Source organism: Hypanus sabinus, unplaced genomic scaffold (genome assembly GCF_030144855.1).
Source record: "Hypanus sabinus isolate sHypSab1 unplaced genomic scaffold, sHypSab1.hap1 scaffold_2266, whole genome shotgun sequence".
Classification (NCBI taxonomy): Eukaryota; Metazoa; Chordata; class Chondrichthyes; order Myliobatiformes; family Dasyatidae; genus Hypanus; species Hypanus sabinus.
In genome coordinates, this window is record NW_026780379.1 from 20,001 (window position 1) to 27,500 (window position 7,500).

The window sequence follows — 7,500 nt, forward strand, 5'->3', positions numbered from 1 at the left end:
GCCGCGAGGGGGCGTCTTCGGAGGGCCGTGCCGGCCGAGGGGCGGCTCCTCCGTCGGGACTACAGGAGGTCGCACCGCCCGTCGCAGTCCTCGGCAGACGTCGGAATTATTCCAAGTCCCGCCGCATTAGGGTTGGTTAACGACTTGTCCCGGCCGGGCTGGTTAACGACTTGTCTCGCCGACGTTGGTTAACGACTTGTCCCGGCAGGGCTGGTTAACGACTTGTCTCGCCGACGTTGGTTAACGATTTGCCAGGGCCCGGTCGGGCAACCCGATTGCCCGCCCGGGGATTGGGTTCGGGCTAGGGTTAGGGTTAGGGTTAGGGTTAGGGTTAGGGTTAGGGTTAGGGTTAGGGTTAGGGTTAGGGTTAGGGTTAGGGTTAGGGTTAGGGTTAGGGTTAGGGTTAGGGTTAGGGTTGGGCTAGGGTTAGGGTTAGGGTCAGGGTTGGGGCTGGGGCTAGGGTTAGGGTTAGGGTCAGGGTTGGGGCTAGGGTTAGGGTTAGGGTTGGGGTTAGCTTTAGGGTTAGGGCTGGGGTTAGGGTTAGGGTTGGGGTTAGGGTTAGGGTTGGGGCTAGGGTCAGGGCTAGGGCTAGGATATGGGTTGGGGCTTGGGCTGGGGCTAGGGCTCGTGCTATGGCCAGGGTTAGTTTTAAGGTTTGGGTTGTGCTCCTGGCAGGTCCGCACGCGTCATACCTCGGCTGGCTTGCCGCGAGGGGACGTCTTCCGAGGGTCGTGCCGGCCGAGGGGCGGCTCCTCCGTCGGGACTACAGGAGGTCGCACCGCCCATCGCAGTCCTCGGCAGACGTCGAAATTATTCCAAGTCCCGCCGCATTAGGGTTGGTTAACGACTTGTCCCGGCCGGGCTGGTTAACGACTTGTCTCGCCGACGTTGGTTAACGACTTGTCCCGGCCGGGCTGGTTAACGACTTGTCTCGCCGACGTTGGTTAACGATTTGCCAGGGCCCGGTCGGGCAACCCGATTGCCCGCCCGGGGATTGGGTTCGGGCTAGGGTTAGGGTTAGGGTTAGGGTTAGGGTTAGGGTTAGGGTTAGGGTCAGGGTTAGGGTTAGGGTCGGGGTTGGGGTTAGGGCTCGGGTTAGGGCGGGGGTTAGGCTTAGAGCTGGGGTTAGGATTAGGGTTAGCGTTAGGGTTAGGGCTGGGGTTAGGGTTAGCGTTAGGGTTGGGGCTAGGGTCAGGGCTAGGGCTAGGATATGGGTTGGGGCTTGGGCTGGGGCTAGGGTTAGGGTTAGGGTTAGGGTTGGGGTTGGGGTTAGGGTTAGGGTTAGCGTTCGGGTTGGGGCTAGGGCTCGGGTGAGGGCGGGGGTTAGCTTTAGGGTTAGGGCTGGGGTTAGGGCTAGGGTTGGGGTTGGTGTTAGGGTTAGGGTTAGCGTTCGGGTTGGGGCTAGGGCTCGGGTTAGGGCGGGGGTTAGCTTTAGGGTTAGGGCTGGGGTTAGGGCTAGGGCTGGGTCTAGGGTCAGGGCTAGGCCTAGGATATGGGTTGGGGCTTGGGCTGGGGCTAGGGCTCGTGCTATAGCCAGGGTTAGTTTTAAGGTTTGGGTTGTGCTCCTGGCAGGTCCGCACGCGTCATACCTCGGCGGGTGGCCGCGAGGGGACGTCTTCGGAGGGCCGTGCCGGCCGAGGGGCGGCTCCTCCGTCGGGACTACAGGAGATCGCACCGCCCATCGCAGTCCTCGGCAGACGTCGAAATTATTCCAAGTCCCGCCGCATTAGGGTTGGTTAACGACTTGTCCCGGCCGGGCTGGTTAACGACTTGTCTCGCCGACGTTGGTTAACGACTTGTCCCGGCCGGGCTGGTTAACGACTTGTCTCGCCGACGTTGGTTAACGATTTGTCTCGCCGACGTTGGTTAACGACTTGTCCCGGCCGGGCTGGTTAACGACTTGTCTCGCCGACGTTGGTTAACGATTTGTCTCGCCGACGTTGGTTAACGACTTGTCCCGGCCGGGCTGGTTAACGACTTGTCTCGCCGACGTTGGTTAACGATTTGCCAGGGCCCGGGCGGGCAACCCGATTGCCCGCCCGGGGATTGGGTTCGGGCTAGGGTTAGGGTTAGGGTTAGGGTTGTGGTTGGGGTTAGGGCTCGGGTTAGGGCGGGGCTTAGGCTTAGAGCTGGGGTTAGGATTAGGGTTAGGGCTGGGGTTAGGGTGAGCGTTAGGGTTGGGGCTAGGGTTAGGGTTAGGGTTGGGGTTAGCTTTAGGGTTAGGGCTGGGGTTAGGGTTAGGGTTAGGGTTCGGGCTAGGGTCAGGGCTAGGGCTAGGATATGGGTTGGGGCTTGGGCTGGGGCTAGGGTTAGGGTTAGGGTTAGGGTTGGGGTTGGGGTTAGGGTTAGGGTTAGCGTTCGGGTTGGGGCTAGGGCTCGGGTTAGGGCGGGGGTTAGCTTTAGGGTTAGGGCTGGGGTTAGGGCTAGGGTTGGGGCTAGGGTCAGGGCTAGGCCTAGGATATGGGTTGGGGCTTGGGCTGGGGCTAGGGCTCGTGCTATGGCCAGGGTTAGTTTTAAGGTTTGGGTTGTGCTCCTGGCAGGTCCGCACGCGTCATACCTCGGCGGGTGGCCGCGAGGGGACGTCTTCGGAGGGCCGTGCCGGCCGAGGGGCGGCTCCTCCGTCGGGACTACAGGAGGTCGCACCGCCCATCGCAGTCCTCGGCAGACGTCGGAATTATTCCAAGTCCCGCCGCATTAGGGTTGGTTAACGACTTGTCCCGGCCGGGCTGGTTAACGATTTGTCTCGCCGGCGTTGGTTAACGATTTGTCTCGCCGACGTTGGTTAACGATTTGCCAGGGCCCGGTCGGGCAAACCGATTGCCCGCCCGGGGATTGGGTTCGGGCCAGGTTTAGGGTTAGGGTTAGGGCCAGGGCTAGGGTTAGGGCTGGGGTTAGGTCTAGGGTTAGGGTTAGGTTCAGGGTTAGGGCTGGGGTTAGGTTTAGGGTTAGGGCGGGGGTTAGGGTTAGCGTTAGGGTTAGGGCCTGGGTTAGGGTTACGGCTGGGGTTAGGGTTAGGGTTAGGGCTAGGGCTAGGATATGGGTTAGGGCTTGGGCTGGGGCTAGGGCTCGTGTTATGGCGCTCGGCCAAAACTACGGCTTCCGCCGAATTCAAAACCTACAAGGTCCCGCGGCGGGGAGCAGCCGGGGGACGTGTTGGGAGCGACGTTCGGACCGAGGGGCGGCACTTTCGGAGGGTGGACCGGAGGTCGGTTAACCAATCGTCACGAGCCGGGGAACGGAAGAACTGTTCGCGCCGGGCTGCTGCCTAAGTCTTTGTCCTGTTCTGCCCGTCAGCACCGGACCCGGTCGGTTACCGCAGAGCCGGCTCGGGACTGGTTAACGACTTGTCCCGGCCGGGCCGGTTAACCATTTCTCTCGCCGACGTCGGTTAACGATTTGCCTGAGCCCGGTCGGTTAACCAATTGTCACGAGCCGGCGAACGGAAGAACTGTCCGCGCCGGGCCGCTGCCTAAGTCTCTGTCCTGTTCTGCATGTCAGCACCGGACCCGGTCGGTTACCGCAGTGCCGGCTGGGGTCTGGTTAACGACTTGTCCCGGCCGGGCCGGTTAACCATTTGTCACGCCGAAGTTGGTTAACGACTTGTCCCGGCCGAGCCGGTTAACCATTTGTCTCGCCGACGTCGGTTAACGATTTGCCTGAGCCCGGTCGGTTAACCAATTGTCACCGAGCCGGCGAACGGAAGAACTGTCCGCGCCGGGCCGCTGCCCAAGTCTTTGTCCTGTTCTGCATGTCAGCACCGGACCCGGTCGGTTACCGCAGTGCCTGCTGGGGTCTGGTTAACGACTTGTCCCGGCCGGGCCGGTTAACCATTTGTCACGCCGAAGTTGGTTAACGACTTGTCCCGGCCGAGCCGGTTAACCATTTGTCTCGCCGACGTCGGTTAACGATTTGTCCCAGCCGGGCCGGTTAACCAATTGTCACGAGCCGGCGCGAACGGAAGAACTGTCCGCGCCGGGCCGCTGCCTAAGTCTTTGTCCTGTTCTGCATGTCAGCACCGGTCCCGGTCGGTCACCGCAGTGCCGGCTCGGGTCTGGTTAACGACTTGTCCCGGCCGGGCCGGTTAACCATTTGTCTCGCCGAAGTCGGTTAACGATTTGCCTGAGCCCGGTCGGTTAACCAATTGTCACCGAGCCGGCGAACGGAAGAACTGTCCGCGCCGGGCCGCTGCCCAAGTCTCTGTCCTGTTCTGCATGTCAGCACCGGACCCGGTCGGTTACCGCAGTGCCGGCTGGGGTCTGGTTAACGACTTGTCCCGGCCTGGCCGGTTAACCATTTGTCACGCCGAAGTTGGTTAACGACTTGTCCCGGCCGAGCCGGTTAACCATTTGTCTCGCCGACGTCGGTTAACGATTTGCCTGAGCCCGGTCGGTTAACCAATTGTCACCGAGCCGGCGAACGGAAGAACTGTCCGCGCCGGGCCGCTGCCCAAGTCTTTGTCCTGTTCTGCATGTCAGCACCGGACCCGGTCGGTTACCGCAGTGCCTGCTGGGGTCTGGTTAACGACTTGTCCCGGCCGGGCCGGTTAACCATTTGTCACGCCGAAGTTGGTTAACGACTTGTCCCGGCCGAGCCGGTTAACCATTTGTCTCGCCGACGTCGGTTAACGATTTGCCTGAGCCCGGTCGGTTAACCAATTGTCACCGAGCCGGCGAACGGAAGAACTGTCCGCGCCGGGCCGCTGCCCAAGTCTTTGTCCTGTTCTGCATGTCAGCACCGGACCCGGTCGGTTACCGCAGTGCCTGCTGGGGTCTGGTTAACGACTTGTCCCGGCCGGGCCGGTTAACCATTTGTCACGCCGAAGTTGGTTAACGACTTGTCCCGGCCGAGCCGGTTAACCATTTGTCTCGCCGACGTCGGTTAACGATTTGCCTGAGCCCGGTCGGTTAACCAATTGTCACCGAGCCGGCGAACGGAAGAACTGTCCGCGCCGGGCCGCTGCCCAAGTCTTTGTCCTGTTCTGCATGTCAGCACCGGACCCGGTCGGTTACCGCAGTGCCTGCTGGGGTCTGGTTAACGACTTGTCCCGGCCGGGCCGGTTAACCATTTGTCACGCCGAAGTTGGTTAACGACTTGTCCCGGCCGAGCCGGTTAACCATTTGTCACGCCGACGTCGGTTAACGATTTGCCTGAGCCCGGTCGGTTAACCAATTGTCACCGAGCCGGCGAACGGAAGAACTGTCCGCGCCGGGTCGCTGCCTAAGTCTCTGTCCTGTTCTGCATGACAGCACCGGACCCGGTCGGTTACCGAAGTGCCGGCTCGGGTCTGGTTAACGACTTGTCCCGGCCGGGCCGGTTAACCATTTGTCACGCCGAAGTTGGTTAACGACTTGTCCCGGCCGAGCCGGTTAACCATTTGTCTCGCCGACGTCGGTTAACGATTTGCCTGAGCCCGGTCGGTTAACCAATTGTCACCGAGCCGGCGAACGGAAGAACTGTCCGCGCCGGGCCGCTGCCCAAGTCTTTGTCCTGTTCTGCATGTCAGCACCGGACCCGGTCTGTTACCGCAGTGCCTGCTGGGGTCTGGTTAACGACTTGTCCCGGCCCGGCCGGTTAACCATTTGTCACGCCGAAGTTGGTTAACGACTTGTCCCGGTCGGGCCGGTTAACGATCTGCCAGGGCCCGGTCGGGAACTCGATTGCCCGCCCGGGGACTGTTGTCTTGCTCCACCGCACGGCCGGGGGGGTCGGTCGGCACGGCTAACGAGCCGTCCGAGAACTGCCGGTTAACCAGTTGCCCGGTGGCAATTCGTTAACTGAGTCCGCTCCGGAAGTCTGGATGCGGGTCGGATTTGAGGGTCGTAGCCGGGCAGGAGTTCCAGAGGCTCGGCAGCCGGGGTCAGATACGGCCGCCCCTTTGACACATGCAATTTCTGTACGGGGGCATTGGCGGGGTTTCCGGAGATTTACGGGGAGGCGTTTTTCTCGACCACTTAGGAGTGGTCGACGGGCGTTACGGGCCTCCCCACTTCGTTAACCCGGGCCGCGCGGCGGTATTTCCGCACGCTTCCCAAGGTCGCCCGTATGGATTTTCGGACGAATTCCCAATGGCGGAAGTCAGTCAGCGGGACGTATCCGCAGGCCCAAGCCGACCGAGGGGCAGCATATACGGGCTGACTACCGGTGCTCGGGCCGCCGAATCGAAACCTTGCCCGAATGATTTTCTGACAAAGTCCCGCGGCGGGGAGACGCGAGGGGACGAATTCGGAGGGTCGTGCCGGCCGAGGGGCGGCATTTTCGGTGGGACTACCGCAGGTCCCTCCGCCAAAAATAGGGCTACGGCCCGATCGAAAATCTGACAAAGTCCCGCTGCGGTGAGCCGCGAGGGGACGTATTCGGAGGGCCGTGCCGGCCGAGGGGCGGCATTTTCGGTGGCACTACCGCAGGTCCCACCGCCGATCCGAGACCTTGGCAGAAGTCGAAATTATTCCAAGTCCCAACTCGGAAGTCGGAATGAAGGCTGATTCGGGGCCCTGCTGCCGGCCGAAGCGGACGATGCACGGCGGCACTACCGGAGGGCCGACCGCCGACAGAGGCGCGTGCTCCCGGCGCCGCGCCGGTTAACCAATTGACGGCGGAAGTCTGTGAAGGTCGGATCCAGCCCGTCGGGCGGGCCCGAGGTGCGACGAGGCCGGCGTGAGCTCCGGGCGTCTTACCGCCGGTTTGACACACGTCATTGTTGTACGGTCAGTCGCGGCGCCGGTTAACCAGTTAGGCCCGGAGAGCGCTATGAAGGTTGCATTTGCCCCGCCTGGCCGGGCCAAGGTACGACCTGCCCGGCAGGACTTCCGGCAGGCGTCCCGCCGACTTGACACATGCAATTTCTGTACGGGGGCATTGGCGGGGTTCCCGGAGATTTTCGGGAACACGTTTTCCAGAGGCACTTAGACGGATTTCCAGTGGTACGGTTGACACACGAGACAGACAGACAACACAACACACACAGTGCGGAGGCCGAAGTGAACCTTCGGGGGGTTATTTCGGACTCAGTAAGCGGGAGGCCAGGCGAGCTCCGACTTACAGTGATTTATAGACAGGAAAGGCTTTTGAATGCTTACCGAGGTGAAGGCAGACGGGAAGTCCGAGGACGCGCCAGGGGCTCCGGACAGGGTCTGAGCGGGAACCGTGGGCGACGGCCGGCAGACCGACGGGTAGCCAAAAGCCTTTTAGGAGGGGAGCACGCACTTTGTGTGACGGAGACTTGTGTGGGAACCAGCCTGCCACGGGTGCCCTCGCGAGTGTCGTCTGCGGAGACCTCTGTTCCCCGATCGATGCGGCTTGGTCGGTCCTACCTTTGGGAGAGGCCGAGTGGAAGCGACGGTCTCGACACGTGCGGCGAACTTCCACGCTCGGCTCGTTACCATCTCCGGAGGTGGGTTGATGGGTCTGCCGCGGGGCGGCCCGATACCGACCGAGGTCTTCATGCTTCGGACGGAATTGGACGTTGGGCATTCGCACGTTTGCACCGCGATCGATCAGCCG